Source organism: Paroedura picta, chromosome 14 (assembly GCF_049243985.1).
Source record: "Paroedura picta isolate Pp20150507F chromosome 14, Ppicta_v3.0, whole genome shotgun sequence".
NCBI lineage: Eukaryota > Metazoa > Chordata > Lepidosauria > Squamata > Gekkonidae > Paroedura > Paroedura picta.
In genome coordinates this window covers 12,060,974-12,082,596 of record NC_135382.1, presented here as the reverse complement: position 1 = coordinate 12,082,596, position 21,623 = coordinate 12,060,974, and the positions used below count along the sequence as shown (strand labels likewise).

The window sequence follows — 21,623 nt, the reverse complement described above, 5'->3', positions numbered from 1 at the left end:
TAACCAGCCTCTGCTTGCTGGTGTCTCGCTCTGTCAGGGGTCTCCTGGTTTTCACCTCCCCGTTCTGGGCTCCGATGCTGAAGAGGCCGGGGTCGGTGGCCTTCAGCAGTTCATAGGACAGCCAAGAGTTCTGGCCCGAATCCCCATCCACAGCCACCACCTTGGCCACCAGGTAACCAGCCTCCACTGACTTGGGCACCAGGTCGTTGCAGGGGGAGGTGCTGTTCTGGAGCGGGTAGAGGAAGAAGGGCGCATTGTCATTTTCATCCAGGATGACAACTCGAATGGCAACTTCCGAGCTGAGTGGAGGAGAACCCCCATCCGAAGCCCTGACTGTCACTTGGAATTCTCTGATCTGCTCATAGTCCAGGGATCGCAGGAGGTACAGATTCCCTGTCTCAGAGTTGATGGAGACGTAAGAGGCCACAGGAGCACCGCTGGCATTTCCAGGCACAAGAGAATAGGTCACCTGGGCATTCTGCTCCATATCCAGGTCAACAGCATGGACTGAGCCCATCAGCAGGCCTGGAATATTGTTTTCCCACACTTGCATTTCATACTTGCCTTTCTCAAACACTGGAGGGTTGTCATTGATGTCGGAGATCTCAACCCTAATAGTTCTTTTTGAAGTGAGCCTGGGAGAGCCCCGATCAGTAGCTGTGATGGTGATGTTATACTCAGGGACTCTCTCTCTGTCCAAAGGACTTTGGGTCACCAGTTGATAATAATTATTCGTGGTGGTTTTTAACAGAAAAGGCAAGTTCATGTCCACAGAACAGGAGGTCCTGCCATTATCTCCAGAGTCTCGGTCTGTGACACTGAAGAGCACGACCAGCGTATCTAAGGGAGAGTCTTCTGCCAAAGGGCTGGTGAGGGATATGACCGATATCTCAGGAGCATTATCATTCTCATCCTCAATTTCAACCAGGACCTTGCAGTGGCCTGAGAGGCCCCCTACATCTGTTGCCTTAATGTCGATGTGATAGCTGGCTTCCTTTTCATAGTCAGCGGGTCCCAATATGGTGATTTCTCCTGTTGTTTGATGCAACTGGAACAAGGTGCTTATTTTCTCAGGAACCCGGTGGAATGAATAAGAGATTTGTGCATTTGAACCAAAATCCAAATCTCTGGCTTCCACTTTTAAGACTAGCGTATCTCTAGGACTATTTTCCTTTAATCCCACTATATATTCAGATTGCGTAAACTGAGGAAAGTTGTCATTGCTGTCCAGTACATTAATTTTTATTCGAACTGTTCCTGTTCTCTGGGGTATCCCTCCATCAACTGCTATGAGAACCAGGCCAAACTCAGCCTCTTTCTCCCTGTCCAGTGGTTTCTCCAGAACAAGGTCCAGATATTTCTTTCCACCTCTGGCACTCTGCATTTCCAAATGAAAATTCTCATTGGGACTTAGCGTGTAGTTCTGGACACTGTTTTCACCCAAGTCCTCATCTTGGGCAGATTCCAGGGGGAATCGAGTACTTGCAGGGACGTGTTCTGGAATATCTAGTTCAAATTCATTTTCAGAGAATTTGGGAGAGTTGTCATTGACATCTTTTATCTGAATCTCAATGCTGTGTATTTTCAAAGGGTTTTGGAGCACAATTTCAGACAACAGCAAGCAGGGCTCCATCTCACCACACAAAGCTTCCCTGTCTATTTTTTCATTTACAAAGAGGTTCCCAGAATGGGTGTCCAGCTGAAAATGCTGCTTATTGCTTTTGGAAACCAGCTGGGCTCTGCGGGCAGAGAGCTCCCCTGCTCCCAGTTTCAAATCCTTCAGCACATTTGCCACCAGAGACCCACTTTTCTTCTCTTCAGGTAAAGAATAGCGAATGGAGACACACACCACCCCAGACAGAGAGAGTAAGAACAAAAGGTACAGACCTTTCATCATCCTGAAGTTATTCATGCTGTTGGATCCTTCCAGGTTAGCCACTTAGGGTTGTGAAATCATATATCAGCTAAGTACTATCTAGAGACAATTTATCCAGTTGGAAAAACTGTTTTCCCCCCTTCTGTTCACTGCTTTCAGTCTTTAAATCAGCCCGTACATCCAGCCTTCTGGTTTCAGATTCTCTCTGTTCACAGCTTTCTGCTGAGTGCGGCTACAAAACTAGGCTCTTTGTGAAATGGCATCTGCAACTCATCTGCTTGCTCCTGCTGCCATCTTGTGGCACAACCTGAAGAAAACCATAAATGTTCCATGTTGTTTCATAAACTACCCAGTTTAAAACCTACTCTGTCTTTTTTGAAATCTACTTGTGGAGTAACTCCATGGAGTGTTCCCACAACCTCCATGTAAAGTGCAAGAATGTCATATCAAATGGACAAGATTATTTCACTTTTATTGTTCTCTATTTATTCAGCTAATCGGTATTGAACAGTAGGTGGCATAAGGATCTCATGGCTGTTTTCCTCATAATCAACAGGACCTCTAGCCTGTCATAACTTCTGGTAAGTCTTTTGTTCAATATCAGCATTGAGAAATGTGTAAATGCTCATCATGAGAGGAAAGGTTGCATGTTACAGCTGGATCTCATCAGTTCTTGGAAGCTAACCAAGAGGGGAGACCACCAAGGAAGACTCTGCAGAGGAAGGACAGTGGCATACCACTTCTATTTCTCACGTACCTTGAAAGTTCCTTGCTGGGATTGCCATAAACTGGAAGTTAAGAAAGGAGACCACCAAGGAAGACTCTGCAGAGGAAGGACAGAGGCAAACCACCTGTGCTTCCTATTTCCTTGACAGCCCCTTGTTGGGGCCACCATAAATCAGCTGGGCAGTGGTTAAGAGTCTCAGCCTCTAATCTGGAGAACCAGTTTGATTCTCCAATCCTCTTCCATGTGCAGCCTCACCTACCTCAGAGGATAACTGTTGTGGGGAGAGAAAGGGAAGGCAACTGTAAGCCACTATCCCTCAGGTAGTAAAAAGTGGGGTATAAAAAACATCTAGATAGTATAATATTTTAGGCATATGTTTGTAAATAACCCTTCCCTCTCCAGAATAAAATCCCACCCCTGAATACTGAACACATGGAGAAATATCAGGCTTACAGGAGCATACAGTGAATTTATTGTTTTATTATTTTATTTTAATTGTACTTCAAACTGATTTTATTTTCTTGTAAACTGCCCCTAGCCTGTCCACAGAGAGGGGTGGTATATACATTTAATAATTTAGGCTTGAGAAACAGAATTTGGCTGGAAGTTCAGTGGGAAGTTCAGACAAGGTGCAAGATTTTGTCTCTTTATGGATGCAGGCCAGGATTGATGAGACAGTTATCAGAGCAAGCAAACAAAGGAAGAGGGGGCACCGAAATAAGGCAGCTTCTCCCTCTTTCTCCTGTTCCCTCTGGGGATGAGCCAAAAACTTCCTTTTCCAAATCCCCTCATTCTTCTGCCACCTTTCTGAACTCCTGTCCTGTGAGAGATCAGCCCAATTTCAAGTCATGATTTACAGTACCAAACAGTCACACGGTCCTTATCTTTATGCTAACTCAGCATTTATATTTTACCTCAACCTTCCATTATTATTCTTTTATATATTCCCCTAAGAAGTGCAAGAGAAGACAGAGAAGAAGAGAAATGCATGCAGGAAAGAAAATACCATATTATTATTATTATTATTATTATTATTATTATTATTATTATTATTATTATTATTATTATTATTATTATTATTATTATTATTATATCATACTCCAGTCCCATTGATTCACTAGATTTCAAGCATCAAAGACTTACACTGAACTAATAAAATCATAGAGTTGGAAGGGGACATACAGGCCATCTAGCCCAACCCCCTGCTCAATCCAGGATCAGCCTCAAGCAACCTTGAAAAATGCCTGTCCAGGTGCTCCTGGAAGATCTACAGTGAGGAAGAGCTCACTATCTCCCTGGGCAGCCCATTCCACTGCTGATCTACACTACACTACAAAATAAAATCCTAATATTCAGCCATATGAATGTGGTTATGAATGTGGTTATGAATTCAGCCATATGAATGTGACCCTGGAATGGATGCAGCTGATGTATCAGGTGAAGCTGTGCAAAAGCATTCCAGAGCTCCACAGCCCTCTGGTTTCCCCATGTGACCGCTGCATTAAGTAGCCCTCCAAACCTGTGATATGGAAAAATTAATGCCATTTTAGGGTGCATACCTTGAGCTTACAGGCTTACATCATCTTCGATTAACTTTTGCTACTATGTAAAAGGTTACTATGCAAAATAGGATGTGGTGGAATGGGTAAGAAGGTAAGAAGTCAAGTAAAAAGCTTTGGAATACAGGAGATAAGGGAACTATTTTTGTGAAACTTGTTTTTACTAATGCTACCATAAATGTGTCACATAAGGGAAAGATATATGCATACTTGACAAAATGTGCTTAAACAGTTATGAAGGAAATATGCATGAAGTCATTGAAGGGCACCTGCGCATATCTAAAATGGGTTTGTCACAATGTATAAAAAGTTATTACTCATGCAGTACCAATGGAAACCTCAGGTCTTTGCCACCAAGATCGCCTTTATTGCAATAAAGTTATCACAGTCAATTTCCCCTGATACTGTACCCTGGTCTAATATTTTACTAGGCAAAATGTGCTTACAGATATGAAAGAAATATGTATGTAGTCATTTAAAGACATCTGCACATATCTAAAGTGAGTTTGTCACACTGTATAAACAGTTATTGCTAGTGCCTCATGAATGGAATCCTCAGGTCTTTGCCATCGAGATCCCCTTTATTGCAATAAATGTCCGTCTACTTCTGGAATCTACTTCATCTTGAAGTGGCACGCTAGGCAAACAAGCCTATTTGGGTAACAATATCTTACACATTTTTTTAGCATATTCAATTGAATGAAGTCACATCCCTGAGACTTTGGCTGCATATGGAAGGCTGTAGAAATGGCTGCAACAGGATGGAAAAACAGATTGCAGAAAGGAATAAGCAGGCAGAAAAGGCTCTATCGTTTCTGAGATCATAGCCCAAGAAAAGCTTAAGGGTGTAGCTCTTTGAAAGCCTTTCTTTAGAAGCCCTGGGCATACCACCACATTCAACCATCCGTATGTGGCCACTGCAGGCACATCTTGTCTTAATTGAGAGGCTAAAAATCAATACTCCCAATAGCATATCCACATAAAATGTGCAGCCCAGATTAGTTCTTTTATATCCATCTGTGCTTTGACATTCTTAATAAACTACTTCTTTCTTTTACCAGAATTTCATTCCATTGGCCTCAGGGAGGACATAAAAATAAGTACTACAATTTGGAAAATATGTTATCATTGGATAATAGGAACAGCCTTAGGGCTGCAAGTGGAAACTAAACCTAACTATTCTTGACTTTGAGAGCCCTGTGCTTAAATCTTAAAGAACAGGGGGTCATATCATGCTGCTCTGCTAAGTTATAACAATGGTTTTACAGCAGGAACAATGAAGACATGACTATAAGAAAGACACATACCAATACCCTTAGTTGGAATAAAATCATATAAGTATAAAAGAAGCAGCAACAAACGACAAGGAATATCTGTGATTAGAAAGAAAAGAACTATTTCAAAAATGGATTTTCACTACCGGGAGGATAAAATCCTCAGTGACTATCAACTGATAACTGGAGACGTAAAGTATCAACTATGACTTTTCTCCTAGCACAATCAATGTCCCCTAATACTGCGTGCTATTCTAATACAATCAGATGAGCTAATGAAGAATATCAGACTTACCGATTCTCTTGGGTTTTGGCCCTCTGCTTGCTCAGGTGTCTCTTGAGAGACTGAAGAAATCCTGTGGTTCTGAGAGACATTTGGGTCTCCCATGGAGAAAACAGGGATGAGCGGCCTAAGGAATCTGAACTCGCTACTTAGTGATCCACCTGTTAGGCAGACATCATAGTGGTAAGCCCGGGAGAGTGATCCACTCTGAGAATCCACTCCAGCCTCTGGGATCTCAGGTAAGGCAGGTGGGAACTGAGGAAGGGCAGAGAGAAAGCCAGACTCCTTCTTGTACACTTTGATGACGACAAACACAATGATGCAGATCAGGAACACAAAGGACACAGCAGCCAAGCAGATCACCAGGTACATCGTCAAGGAGCCGTCTTCCTCCCGGGCTTCATCGTGACGGACACTCGCAATATTCAGGTAAGGGTCTGAAAAGCCATCCACTGGAAGGACATTCAGGGTTGCAGTGCTGGTCTGGGGAGGGTGGCCATTGTCCCTCACTAGGATGACCAGCCTCTGCTTGCTGGTGTCTCGTTCCGTCAGGGGTCTCCTAGTTTTCACTTCCCCGTTCTGGGCTCCGATGCTGAAGAGGCCGGGGTCAGTGGCCTTCAGCAGTTCATAGGACAGCCAAGAGTTCTGGCCCGAATCCCTATCCACAGCCACCACCTTGGCCACCAGGTAACCGGCCTCCACTGACTTGGGCACCAGGTCATTGCAGGGGGAGGTGCTGTTCTGGAGCGGGTAGAGGAAGAAGGGCGCATTGTCGTTTTCATCCAGGATAACAACTCGAACACCAACTTCCGAGGTCAGAGGAGGGGAACCCCCATCCGAAGCCCTGACTGTCACTTGGAATTCCCTGATCTGCTCATAGTCCAGAGACCGCAGGAGGTACAGATTCCCCGTCTCAGAGTTGATGGAGACGTAAGAGGCTGCAGGAGCACCGCTGGCATTTCCAGGCACAAGAGAATAGGTCACCTGGGCATTCTGCTCCACATCCAGGTCGACAGCATGGACCGAGCCCATCAGCAGGCCCGGAATATTGTTTTCCCACACTTGCATTTCATACTTGGCCTTCTCAAACACTGGAGGGTTGTCATTGATGTCGGAGATCTCAACCCTAACGGTTCTTCTTGAAGTGAGCTGGGGAGAGCCCCGATCGGTAGCTGAGATGGTGATGTTATACTCAGGGACCTTTTCTCTATCCAATAACATTTGGGTCACCAGTTGATAATAATTATTTGTGGTGGTTTTTAACAGAAAGGGCAAGTTCATGTCCACAGAGCAGGAGGTCCTCCCATTGTCTCCGGAGTCTCGGTCTGTGACACTGAAGAGCACAACCAGCGTATCTAGGGGAGAGTCTTCTGCCAAAGGGCTGGTGATGGATATGACCGATATCTCAGGTGCATTGTCATTCTCATCCTCTATCTCCACCAGGACCTTGCAGTGGCCTGAAAGGCCCCCTCCATCTGTTGCCTTAATGTCAATGTGATAGCTGACTTCCTTTTCATAGTCAATTGTTCCCAATACAGTGATTTCCCCAGTCATTTGGTTCAACTTGAATACATGGCTTATTTTCTCAGGCAACTGATGGAATGAATAAGTGATTTGTGCATTTGAACCAGAATCCAAATCCCTAGCTTCCACTTTCAAGACCAGAGTGTCACAGGGACTATTTTCTCTTAGCTTCACTTTATATTCAGATTGTATAAATTGAGGGAAGTTGTCATTGGTGTCCAGAACATTGACCTTCAGTTGAACAGTGCCTGTTCTTTGGGGCAGCCCTCCATCAACAGCTGTGAGAGTCAACCCAAATTGTGCTTCCTTCTCCCTATCCAGTGGTTTCTCCAGGACAAGGTTTAAGTATCTTTTGCCACTAGCGTCACTTTGCAATTCCAGCCAAAAATTCTCATTGGGACTTAGTGTGTAGTTCTGGATGCTGTTTTCACCCAAGTCCTCATCTTGGGCAGATTCCAGGGGGAATCGAGTACTTGCAGGGATGTGCTCAGGAATTGCTAGTTCAAATTCCTTTTTAGAGAATTTGGGAGAGTTGTCATTGACATCTTTTATCTGAATCTCAATGCTGTGTATTTTCAAAGGGTTTTGGAGCACAATTTCAGACAACAGCAAACAAGGCTCCATCTCACCACACAAGGCTTCTCTGTCTATCTTTTCATTTACAAAGAGGTTCCCAGAACGGGTGTCCAGCTGGAAATACTGCTTATTGCTTTTGGAAACCAGCTGGGCTCTGCGGGCAGAGAGCTCCCCTGCTCCCAGTTTCAAGTCCTTCAGCACATTAGCCACCAGAGACCCACTTTTCTTCTCCTCAGGCAAAGAATAGCGAATGGAGGCACAAACCACTCCAGACAGAGAGAGTAAGAACAAAAGGTACTGACCTTTTCTGATCCTGAAGTTATTCATGATGCCAGATCCCCCGAAGTTAGCCACTTTGTGAAATCATATACCAGCTGAGTACTATCTAGAGACAATTTATCCTGTTGGAAAAACTGTTTCCCCCCCGTTTTGTTCAATGTTTTCAGTCTTTAAATCTGCCCGTCCATCCAGCCTTCTGGTTTCAGATTCTCTCTGTTCACAGCTTTCTGCTGAGTGTGGCTACAAAACTAGGCTCTTTGTGAAATGGCATCTGCAACTCATCTGCTTGCTCCTGCTGCCATCTTGTGGCACAACTTGAAGAAAATCGTAGATGTTCCATGTTGTTTCATAAACTGCTCATTCTCAAAGCTTTTGAAGTGGGTCCCACTTTAAAATCAGCAGTCTTTTGAAGTCTACTTGAATAGCAACCCCATGGAGCATTCCTGCTACCTCCAGCACCTCCATGTAAAGTGCAAGAATGTCATATCAAGTGGACAAGATTATATTTTATTGTTCTCTATTTATTCATAGAATCAGTATCATGCAGCAAGTTGTATCAAGATCCCCTTGACCATTTTCCTCATAATCAACACAACCTGCAGCCTATCCTACCCTCTGGTAAGTCTGTGGTTCGGTATCAACATTTATAAATGTGTTAATGGACAACATGGGAGGGAAGGCTGCATGGTATAGCCGCATCTCATCTGACCTTGGAAGCTAAGCAGAAATAGGAGACCCCTAAGCTAAGAATTTGGATGGGAGACCACTAAGGAAGAGTCTGCAGACCACCTCTGCTTCTCACTTGCCTTGAAAGTCATAATCTGGAGAATCAGGTTTGATTCCCCATGCCTCCCCCACATGCAGCCAGTTGCATAACCTTGGGCCAGTCACAGTTCAATCAAAACTCTCTCAGCCCTACATACCTTTCAAGGTGCCTGTTGTGGAGAGAGGAAGGGAAAGCGATTGTAAGCTTCTTTGAGAGTCGTTTAGGTAGTAAAAAGTGCGGTACAAAGTCCCCAGCTCTTCTACATAAACAAATGCACATCATGTATTTAAGTGAATGCATGTTCAGTTCAAACTATTACAGTCGTTCAGACCAAGTTAAAGGTAAAGGTAAAGGTATCCCCTGTGCAAGCACCGAGTCATGTCTGACCCTTGGGGTGACGCCCTCTAGCGTTTTCTTGGCAGACTCAATACGGGGTGGTTTGCCAGTGCCTTCCCCAGTCATTACCGTTTACCCCCCAGCAAGCTGGGTACTCATTTTACCGACCTCGGAAGGATGGAAGGCTGAGTCAACCTTGAACCGGCTGCTGGGATCGAACTCCCAGCCTCATGGGCAAAGCTTTCAGACGGCTGCCTTACCACTCTGCGCCACAAGAGGCTCTCAGACCAAGTTATATGAAGTTAATACATGACCAAAAGAATATGGTCATTTAATGTAATACAATTTAAAACAGATCATAAAATAGAACTTAAAATTATGCTACTCTAGAGCATCGGATTTTTATGGCGGCGGCACAAAACTTAGCCAGCTGAGTTGTCTCCTGGGGGACTCATCACTTAGCAGCCTCTTTGCTCGATCTACACCATGTATTATATTTTAGGCATATGTGTATAAATAATCCTTCCCTCACCAGAATAAAATCCCCACATGGAGAAACAGTGACCAAACTGGAGCATTTGGTGTATTTATTGTTTTTATTGTATTTAAAACTGATTTTAACATGTTGTGAACCGTCTGTAGCTTCTCTACACAGATGGGTGCTATATAAATTGAATATACCTCAAAACCGCAAAATGTTACATGTCAAGGGGCTCCGACTTTCTTGGCTTGAGAAACAGGATTTGGCTGGAAATTCAATGGGAAGTTCAGACAAGGAGCCACATTTTGCCTCTTTATCGATGCAGGCCAGGATTGACACGACAGAGTCCCAGAAAAAAGACGGGAGGGCAATGAAATGAGCAGCTGCTCCCTCTTTTCTCCTGTTCCCTTTGGGGGTGGGATCCCAAAGCTTACTTTTCCAGATCACCTCATTCTTCTCCTGCCTCCGGAGAGAGATCAGCCCAATTTCAAGTCATGATCTATGGTACTGTACACTTACACAGTGCTTATGTTTATGCTAATGCAGCATTTATATTTTACCTTAACCAATGGTCACCTTCCATTATATTCCCATAAAAAGTACAAGAGCAGTTGGAGAAGAAAAGAAATGCAAGAAAGGAAATACTACTACTACTACTACTACTACTACTACTACTACTACTACTACTACTACTACTACTACTACTACTGTATCACACTCCATTGCCATTGATTCACTAGATTTCAAGCACTGATGACTTACACTGAACAAATCTTTAAAAATAGAATAATAAAGTTGCTAGGGATCATACATGCCATCTAACCCAACCCCCTGGTCAATGGAGGATCAGCCTAAAGCATCCTTGAAAAATGCCCACCCAGATGCTGCTGGAAGATTGCCAATGAGGGGGAGCTCACCATCACCCTAGGCAGCTGGTTCCATTGCTGAACTATGCTTATTGCTAATTTTAAAAAATTCTAATTTACAGACAGACCTTTTCATACTACTTGTGCTTGATTTACGGTGCTAGACCAGTAATCAAATTACAATGTAAATAAAGTATTTATTTGTAATTAAAATAGTATAAAATTTAAAACATTCCAGCTAAAAGAAACCTTTTTGTACATAATTTAAACCAAATATTGGGAGTTCTATCCTCTGTTGCCAACAGAAAAGTCTTCCTGAACTCCTCCAAGTGACAACCTTATAAATGCCTAAAGAGAACCATCCTGTCCCCCCTCAACTTCCTCTTCTCCAGACTGAACATTACCAAGTGCCTCAGCCTTTCCTCAAAGTGCTGATAGAGACAGTACATTAAATTATTCTCACCTGGTTCATGTGCTCACTTTTCTCTGCATGACTGGAAAGATCTTGGGAACCAACTGAATTCCTTGAATCCCCCTGATTTTGAGCAACTCGCTGTTCGAGGACCCACCAGCTAAGCACACCTCATAGTTGTAAGCCCGGGAAAGGGATCGACCATCAGCATCTCCACAGTTCTCTGGGAAATTTGGTCCCACTGGGAAATTCAGGGCAGAGTTGTCAATGAACTTCCTCCTTTTATGAATCTTGATGGCAACAAATGCCAACATGGAGACCAGAAAAATGGAGGAGATGACAGCCAAGCATATGACCAGGTACATGGTCAGGGTACGGTCTTTCTCCCCCATCACTTCCTCCTTTGGGATCTCCACCATTTTCATATAAGAGTCAGAAAAGCCATCCACCAGCAGAATGCTTAGTGCTGCAGAGGTGGACTGGGGAGGGTGACCGTTATCTCTGACTCCAATTAAAAGTTTCTGTTTGAAGATGTCTCGTTTGTTAATTGGTCTTGTTGTTTTCACTTCTCCATTCTGGGCCCCCACACTGAACAGACCTGGTTCGGTGGCCTTCAGGAGCTCGTAGGAAAGCCAGGAGTTCTGACCGGAATCTCTGTCCACTGCCACCACCTTGGTGACCAGGTAGCCAGCCTCCGCCCCCCGGGGAACCAGGTCATTGGATGGGGAAGTGTCATTCTGAAGAGGGTAGAGGATGAACGGGGCATTATCATTTTCATCCAAAATAATAACTCTGACAACAACCTCAGAGCTCAAGGGAGGAGAACCGCTGCCACAGCCCTCACAGTCACATGGAAATCTTTCACCTGCTCGTAGTTCACTGAGCGGATGGCATACAGATTCCCCATTTCAGAGTTGATGGAGATGGAAGAGGACACTGGTTGATCACTGACCTTCCCAGGCAAAAGAGAATAGGTCACTTTGGCATTTTTCTCTGTGTCTGCATCCTTGGCTTGGACTATACCCATGAGCAGACCTGGGATATTATTTTCCCACAATTGCATTTCATATGATGACTTCTCAAATACTGGAGCATTGTCATTAACATCTGAGATCTGAACATTAATGATTCTTGTTGAAGTGAGCCTGGGAGAGCCCCAGTCTGTGGCTGCGAGGGTGATGTTGTACTCTGCGACTCTTTCTCGGTCCAGGGGTTGTTGGGTGACCAACTGGTAATAGCTATTCATCATGGCTTTTAACATGAAGGGTGCATCTGACTCAACGGTGCAGGCAGTTCTGCCATTATCTCCAGAATCGTGATCCATGATACTGAAAGGGCTACCACTGTATCTTGGGGAGAATCTTCTGGAAAAGGGCTGTTGAGGGTCGTGGGGGTCACCCCCGGGGCATTGTCGTTTCTGTTCTCAACCTCCACTATGACTTTGCAGTAATCAGACAGCCCCCCTCCATCTGCGGCTTTGATATTTATTGCATAATTTTTGTCCATTTCATAATTAATTACTCCTGAAACAGTAAGTTCCCCAGACCATTGGTTTAGCTTGAAAGATCTGAGCACACTGCCAGGTATCTGGCTAAAATAATAAGTTATTTCTGCATTGGTAACCAAATCCCTATCAGTGGCTTCTACTTTAAGTATAACTGTACCTGCCGGGGTGTTTTCCATTATTTTCACATGATAAAGAGACTGATGAAAATGAGGAGCATTGTCATTGACATCCAGAACATCAATGAGAATGTTTGCAGTTCCTGTTCTCTTTGGTGTCCCTCCATCAACTGCTGACAGTACAAGGAAAAGCCGTGGATCCCTTTCACGATCTTAATGTTTCTGCAACACCAATTCCGCATATTTGCTCCCATCGGGGTGACTTTGCACATCCAGCCAAAAATGGTCATTATCACCAAGTGGAGAGCGCTGAAGATCTAGACAAAGGTGAAAATGCTGTTCAGAATTACACACCAAGTGTATCTTCAGCACTCTCCACAGGGAACCGAGTATTTGTGAGAGTCTGCTTCGGTATTGCAAAAAGGAATTCTTTTTTAGAGAACTGGGGGGAGTTGTCGTTCACATCCTCTATTTCGACTTCAATTCTGTGCACTTGCAGTGGGTTTTCCAGCACAATTTCAGAATGTCAGACACAGGGGTCATTCTGACTACACAAAGCCTCTCGATCTATTTTTGCCATTAAGAGTACATTCCCAGAGACGACTGAAGATAGCGCCGTACTAGCTGGGCTTCTGTCCGGCTCTTAAGCCATGCTGAGGGTCAGGAGCAACCGCACCTGGCAGACCTGAGCAGATACGCAAATCTTGCTCGCCGGTCGCCCCAGGAACCAGGAACGGCATCCTGAGGGTCCTACAGATCCGTGGAGAGGGAGGGAGACTAAGCTCTCCGGATCGCCGCAGCATGTGCTCAAGGTCATGATGGCGCCCTTGTTGTAAATAATTTTCTAAGCTTGAAACGACCAGCTGACCCTACATTCTTCCCAGATCATCTCTTACCAGACTGACAGGAGCTGAAGTCTGCAACAGTAAAGACTGTGAGTGTTCTGGTTTTTCCTTTCTTTTCCTCACAAGCTCTTCCCCCCCTTCTCAACCAATTTACAAGTGAATTCTTTCGTTAAGTGGGAGCTCCCAGATAATCACACTCATTAATCAAACAAAGAGAGAGCTTAAAGAAAAGAGAGACTTTAAAGATTTGTTGGAGAGAATTCAGTGGGGGACGTTGACTTTATACGGAGATCGACAAACTGTTAATTTTGGATCACTCGAGCTCCCGCGAGACCTCACGAGACTTTCTGTTTATAATCTGTGACTGCCTAGAACTATGGAAGAATTAACTAAGGCACAGCTTTTCCATTTGTTATGCGAAGGGAACTCCAAGATACTGAAAGCAGTCAACAAGCTGGAAAATGAAATCCAAAAGACTAAGAAAGAGCTTTTAGACAGAACCGACGGTTTGGAAAAAACAGCTGATGAAAACACAACTCAGCCAACAATACTTCAAATGAGAATTCAATGTCTGGAAGTGAATCAACAGGAGGGGGAGAGAGCTAGGGACGTAAAAATCCAAAGCACCTTGGAAGAACTTGGGAAAACAGATTTAAGGAAGGAAAGCTCCAAAAACCTGGAAGTCTATTTAGAGCAGGAAGTGATTTGGATCAACAAAATAAATAGAGTCTATTCAAAGGCGACAGCACGCAGGAAGCTATCAGGAGATATCTCTGAGCGACCAGAGGAAGAGATCCGGATTGACAAAGAATACACAGCCTACTTAAAGGCGACTGCAAGCAAGAATCAAGCAAGAGACTTCGTTGGCCCTGACAGAAGGGCCAGAAATACTCTATACAGGAATTATCAGGCGACACTATGGAAAAAAATACAATTTCATTTTCTGCGACCACCTGAAGGATGTGATGAACAGTGGAGCATTCTCCCGGTTTCCTGTGGGAAAGACAACAGCAGTAACTTCTAGGTCAGGGCCAATATATGAAGGGAACTGATTTTATATTACCTAAGACAATAATATAATATATTCTTATAATAGATTATACTCTCATATGTATCAACAATTACTCTGCTAAGAAAGATGGTAATAACTTCTAGATCAGGATCAATAAGTGATGGGAACTGAATATGTATGCTAATATGTATGCTAAAAGAGGACGGCAAACTATACTTCATATGTATCAACAAGACAGCAGTAGTAACTCTTAGGTCAGGGCCAATATATGAAGGGGACCGACTTTATATCACTTAAGATAATAATAGAATATATTCTTATAACAGATTATACTCTCATATGTATTAACAATCATTTTGCTAAGAAAGATGATAAAAACTTCTAGATTAGGATTAATATGTGATGGAAACTGAATATGTATGTTAAAAGAGGATGGCAAACCATATCAGCTGGTCGCTTTTTTTCCTCTTTTACTTTTCTGTAAATACTTTATATAACAATAAATAATAAAATTATTACAAAAGAAAAAAAGAGAGTACATTCCCAGAGTGAGCGTCCAGCTGGAAATACTGCTTGGTGCTCTTGGAAACCAGCCGGGCTGTACGAGCAGAGAGTTCCTTCTCAGCTGCTTTCAAATCATTTAGCACGTTTGCCACCACAGACCCCCTTCTCTTTTCCACAGTCTTTTCCTCGAGCACTGAATAGTGGAAGGACTCGCAGATTGCCCCACACATGCAGAGAGAGAACAAAAAAACACAACCTTGCCTGTTGTTTGGGTGTGTTCCCATTGTCTCAGCCTCCTTCAAGACACATTCAAAGCACGGGATGGTTCTTTTTAAAGCTGCCGCAGGAAGTGATTATCTCTTGTACGTTCGCAAGGGACGTGTGTCTGTTTCTGTTGTTCCTTTTGGTGGTATAATGGCCTCCCCCCGCTCCTGAAATGTTCGACTCTTTGCTTGCTTTTAAGGTGTGCTGTTTTCTCAATGAGATCCCTTCTGTGTGAAGTGTTGGTATAATGTACCAAGTGACAGCTAACAGCGTGAAGTTGATCAAACTGATCTAACTGACAGGTGCTGATCATGTGAGAAGTGTCAGGTGGACAGGAATGACACAGCACAAATGTTTCTATTGGCTGGATAGAAAGCTGATGCAATACTAGAGAAGGTTGCATGTACATAGGTTGTGTATATAAGGAGTGATGGGGAAGCTGTCTCTGCCTCTCTAAAATGCCATTGTGCGCGCAGCACTCTGCTGGATAACATGTAAATATTCTGTACATAATATAACTGTTAAGGAACCTACAAACCTGTGTTTGCTTGTGTTCATCTGTCACATAGAAGTGACAAACCACTACAACGGCTTCCGCTTAACAACAACGCCAACAGGGTTATGGGCCCAGAGGTTGCAGTGGTTGCAGTGGTGAGTTTGTGGCAGTGGTGTTATCCTGAGTGCTTGGATGTCTGCTGAGGAGCAGCAGTTATCTGCCGGTGCTGAAGGTACGGAGGCAGGTGGGAAGAGAGACGTGTTGATGAGTTCTCCAGCTGCGATGGCGAGCACAGCTGCTATCCCCGTGGAGAAGCTCAACTCGGAAAACTACAATGTGTGGGCGCTGCGGATGAAGCATTATCTAACCAGAGAAGGGCTCTGGAGGTATGTGGAGAATCCCCCTCCCAAACCGAGTTCACAGGAAGAGGTGGCTGATAAGAGGGCTCTTGCTACAATTGTGTTAGCTGTGGATGATCAACAATTGCTGCATATCTACAATGCTGACTCTGCGAGCGAGGCATGGACTGCTCTGAGCAATGTTTATCTCCAGGACTCGGCCGGTACGCTGATATCTCTGTCAAGGAGGTTGTATAGAACTCAGATGCTGCCAGGTCAGTCTGTGAGATCACATATTGATGCTCTGGGTGAGTGCTTTCGTAATTTGGAGCTTAGAGGAAAAGATACCTCGAAATTGGATCGCATTTTCATTCTGCTTTCATCTCTGTTACCTGAGTTTGAACCAGTCGTTTCCAGCCTGGAGGGCTATGAAGCACGTGATTTGGAATGGAGCCAAGTCACTGGGCGACTACAAGATTTTGAGTCCAGGCAAGTTGCCAAGGGAGTCTTATCTGTGTCTGGGCATATGGCCAAAGGAAAAGAGTATTCCGGCTCCCAGGTGGCTGCTGTCTATGCGAGCAACTTCCAAAAGCAGGAGAAGGTGTCTGGGAGAGTGAGAAAGTGCTGGATTTGTCAGTCAACCGGACACATTGCTCGTTTCTGTTCAAAAGCTAATTCCCAATCGGTGAAGGATGTTACAAATAGTGCCCAGAGGATAATGGGTACTGCTACCATCAAGCTCGTGAACACAGCATTACCCTCAAGAGGGGACTGGGTAATCGACAGCGGAGCTACAGGAATCTTCTGCAATGACCAGAGGCTGCTGACAGACATTCAGACATCTCAGCTAAAGGAAGTGCGGCTGGCTGATGGACAAACAAGAGAAGTTGTCTGTATGGGTTCACTATATCTCCCACAACTTAATTGTACTTTTAAGAATGTAATGTGTGTTCCCTCACTTCGTTCCAATCTCCTAAGTGTGTCTGTCTTAACAAGGGAAATGTTTAATGTCATATTCACTAATAAGGGGTGTTCAATTTGGAAAGAAGGAAAGGAGTTGGTGCAGGGGTGTTTGTCTGATGGTGTGTATCTGTTGAAGGAGACTTCAGAAAGTGCACAGGTTGTTGATAACACTCCCATTCACAATAATTGTATACATTTATTGCACCGAAGGGCTGGGCATATAGGATACTCAGCATTGAAAAAAACCTTAGATATTCTTGGGGTTGGTGACATCTCGGAGTGTACAAATTATTTGGATTGCCAGGTGTGTAAGGAAGTAAAAGCCAAGGCGTATCCAGTGGCTAAAAGAAGCACAAGAGTAACACATAGACCTCTTGAGCTAATACACATGGATCTTATGGGAAAGATGCCATCTAGTGTCTCAGGACGGCAGTACATGCTTTGTATAGTGGACGATTATAGCAGGTTCTGCTGGACACTAACTATGAGGCACAAGTCAGACACATTCAAGCTATTTAAAACCTGGTGTCTTAAAACACAAAAGCAGTTGGGGTGTCAACTGTCCTCCATACAAACAGATTTTGGGGGTGAGTTTATTTCTCATGATTTTGAGCAGTGGCTGGAGAAAAATGGCATCAGCCATAGGATAGGAAATCCTGGGTGTCCCAGTGAAAATGGAGTGGCTGAAAGACATATAGGCAGACTGCAGACAGTCATGTGGTGTATGTTAAAAGACACAAGGTCGTCTACCTGTCTGTGGGCAGAGGCTGTCAGTGCGGCCTGTTATGTATGTAACCGTGTGTGGTCGAGTTCTGTTAATCACATTCCATACTTCCTATTGTATGGAAAACTGCCTAAGTTGAACTACTTGCGAGTGTTTGGGTCTGGGGCTTGGGTGTCCATTCCCAAAGCAAAGAGAACTAAGGCAGGGCCACGGTCAAAGTTTCTGAAATTCATTGGCTATCAGTCTGGAATGAAGGCATATCGTTTTCAAGAGGGACAAACTGGAGTGAGGTTCAGCCGTTCTGCTTCATTCAATGAGCAGAATAACTGGTCTCACATACAGAGTCCTGAAATGGCTATGCTGCCAGTTACTCCAGATGCTGGTGAAACAAATCACAATGACCAGGGAGGTCAAATGCCTGTTCCATCTCAGCAGATGCAGGCAAGCTCAGAGACTAAGCCAAGTGTCAGAGCAACTCTTAGAAAGACTGCAGGGGTTCCACCAAACCGCTTGCAGTATGAGACTCTGGGAACTCCAGTGATAAACTTTGTTGGCACACAGGAGCCAGAGAGTTTCAAGGAAATTCTGAGTTTTGCAGAACCAGAAAGGGGCGCCTGGCTAGGAGCCATGCAGGCGGAATTTGACTCACTGGTAAACAACGAAGTATTCACAGAGGCAGAGTTACCTGAAGGAAAAAAGCCTGTATGTATAAACAAACATGAACTGTTTAGTAACATGTTAGAACTTCACTCTGTTATCTGAGGAGGGGTGTTGGTATAATGTACCAAGTGACAGCTAACAGCGTGAAGTTGATCAAACTGATCTAACTGACAGGTGCTGATCATGTGAGAAGTGTCAGGTGGACAGGAATGACACAGCACAAATGTTTCTATTGGCTGGATAGAAAGCTGATGCAATACTAGAGAAGGTTGCATGTACATAGGTTGTGTATATAAGGAGTGATGGGGAAGCTGTCTCTGCCTCTCTAAAATGCCATTGTGCGCGCAGCACTCTGCTGGATAACATGTAAATATTCTGTACATAATATAACTGTTAAGGAACCTACAAACCTGTGTTTGCTTGTGTTCATCTGTCACATAGAAGTGACAAACCACTACAACGGCTTCCGCTTAACAACAACGCCAACATGAAGACGGCAGCTTTGTGGGAGTCTCGATACTCCCTGGATGTCTGCTCTTTGTGGCACCACTGCACCACCTTGCGCTCAAACAATAATATGACTTCCTTAAACTATAGCGTGCCAACATGCACATGATTATATTCTGTTGTAAGTGAGTGGACTGTGTGAGCTCTGTCATAATGTACACTCCCCTAACTCAAACCGTGCAGATTCCGTTTTTAAAGATGTTTGGAATCTATTGAAACACTTACTCATCCCCCTCCCCAGAACTATTAGTGTATTGTCCCATGGACTTCCCTGACCTGGATGGCCCATGCTAACAGCAGCAGCATTATCATTGTTACTGATAAGAAATTAATTAACTAACCACCCTTTCTCCTAAAACACAGGATGGTTTGCAATAGAATAAAACATATAAAAATGATATAATATATAACTCTAAATATGTATATTATAGATTAAGTCATAGCATTAAAAACAGTATCTTGTCAGATTTCAGACACTTAGCTGGGCTGGTCCTGGTCAGCTTTTGGATGGGAGACCATCAAAGAAATCGAGAGGTGCTAAGCAGCAAACCACCCCCACCATCCCACCAGCTAGAACCCTTATCAGGATACTCTGATTTCTACAGTAGATTTAAACCAGTCTTTCTCGACTTTTTCACCTTTGAGAAACCAATGAAACATTCTTCAGGTTTTAAGAAACCCCAGAAGTGGCGCGATTGTGCAGAATATGGTTGGGAAGCAGAGCTGTGTACATGGCCACCTGGGCCCCTCTCCTCCCCTCCCCACCCCCTCCAGGCCTATCATTGGTTATTTTTTTTTTTTGCTCTTCTGCTCGTTTTTCGAATGAAAAGATTTAAGTATAAAGAACTGCAATCAAATAAATGCACTACTGTTTAAACCAGGGGTAGTCAACCTGTGGTCCTCCAGATGTTCATGGACTACAATTCCCATGAGCCCCTGCCAGCAAACGCTGGCAGGGGCTCATGGGAATTGCAGTCCATGAACATCTATAGGACCACAGGTTGATTACCCCTGGTTTAAAATATTAGACTGGTGTTACTCTGTTTAGGATGACTCTGTAAATTACTTTAATGCATCTCTAGCCCAGGGGTGGCCAAATTGTGGCTCTCCGGATGTCCATGGACTATTTCTTGTGCTGGCAGGGGATCATGGGAATTGTAGTCCATAGACATCTGGATAGCCACAATTTGGCCACCCTGGTCTAGCCCTTTCTGTTGCGGAGGCATGGGGGTGGGATACGTGATTTCATCTCCACAACAGAAAATGTTCTTGATAGGCAAACACAATTAGCACCAGAAATACCTAGACAACATACCTATATTTTAAAATGCCTGCATTGACCAAATCAAGCTCCCAGAATCATACTCATGGATCCTTCAAGGTTCACATATGCCATCACTACATTCCAGGTGCATGGAGTAATTGTGATTACCACACAAAGACACATTTCATGAGACAGGATCCAGAGGTTAGGGGACCAAAAGGCCAGGTATTAGGTAGACCAGCTCTTTTCAACCTTTTGACTATGGAGGAGCCCCTGAAATAATTTTTCAGGCTTCGAGAAACTCAGGAAGTGGTGTCAGTTGGCCACACCTCCCTGCCACGCCCTGGGAAGTGACATGTCCCCAGAAGTGACATCATCACCCATGTTAACAGGCAGGCTTCAGGAGGACTGACCATGGAGAGACAGGAGGTGGTTTAAAGCAGGAGTTGGCACGCAGGTGAGCCCTCTCCAGACGAGAGCTCACTCATGCTCATACAGGGGAGGGGGACAATGAAAGCAGCTGGTTCCCTAGCTTGTGGCCAAGTCGATTAAGGCATGGGGGAAAGGCTGCAAACCCCCTCTGGAGCGGCTGTGGACCCCTGGGGGACCATGGGCCCCTGATTGGGAATCCCTAAGGTAACCCGAAGACAAACTCCCCAGCTTAGCAATGCAGTGGAAAAGAGGCCTCTGAGTAGACTAAGATGTTCAGTGGAAACAGTCACTGAATGGCAGCAGCACTGTCATCTAGGGATGTGCAGCTAAAAAGATAACATTGTTTCCCCCCCAAATCTGGATCTCAGGCAGCCAAAAAACCTGAAAAGCCCCAACTTATATACAATCGTGAGCAATGTATCTTCCTACCAGTGCGCTCTATTGGTTTGTTTCGATTTATACAGACTGGATCCAGAGATGGGGATCTAAGCAGCGCATTGGTCAATTACATTTCCCAGTCTGATCCTACCTCAGACCTCAAGCTCAGTCCTAGGTAGAATTGTTAACCACATTCCTAACATAAGCCCATCATATTTTGAGACATTATTTTCTAAACAGTATCAACATCCAAGTATAGCCATCAGTTCTCATTATGAAAGGATGAGAAACCAGGAGAGATATACACAGTCGCAGCCAAAATAATCTGGTAATTAAATTGTTTTTAAAAAATGCTAAGGAAGAGGCAGTGCTATACACCAATGATGGAAGGTGCAGAGTGGGTGGAATGTAATTTGGGCGAGGAGTGATCTTTAGGGGCAGCAGAAGGTTGGAGGGAATCCATATGCTTTTGAATTACTTTCTGCTTGGTTAGAAAAACAAGGGGGAATTAGCACAAAAGCACTCTCAGAAAACCTGGGGAAACAGCAACCAGAAAGCAAACTGAGTGCTGAAGGAAGGAAAATCAATGCAGAATGACAAAGAAAACCTGACAGATGTGCATGGTGAAAGCAAAAGAAAGGCTCCTTAAGGAGC

At 44.2% G+C, this 21,623-nt stretch overlaps 1 protein-coding gene across 17 annotated transcripts in view; it reads right to left on the bottom strand.

The window, feature by feature from the left end:
* The window catches only part of LOC143824016 (protocadherin beta-16-like), a 234,763-nt gene that overhangs the window by 15,010 nt on the left and 198,130 nt on the right, over positions 1–21,623 (bottom strand). The gene's annotated exons all lie outside the window — the stretch shown is intronic.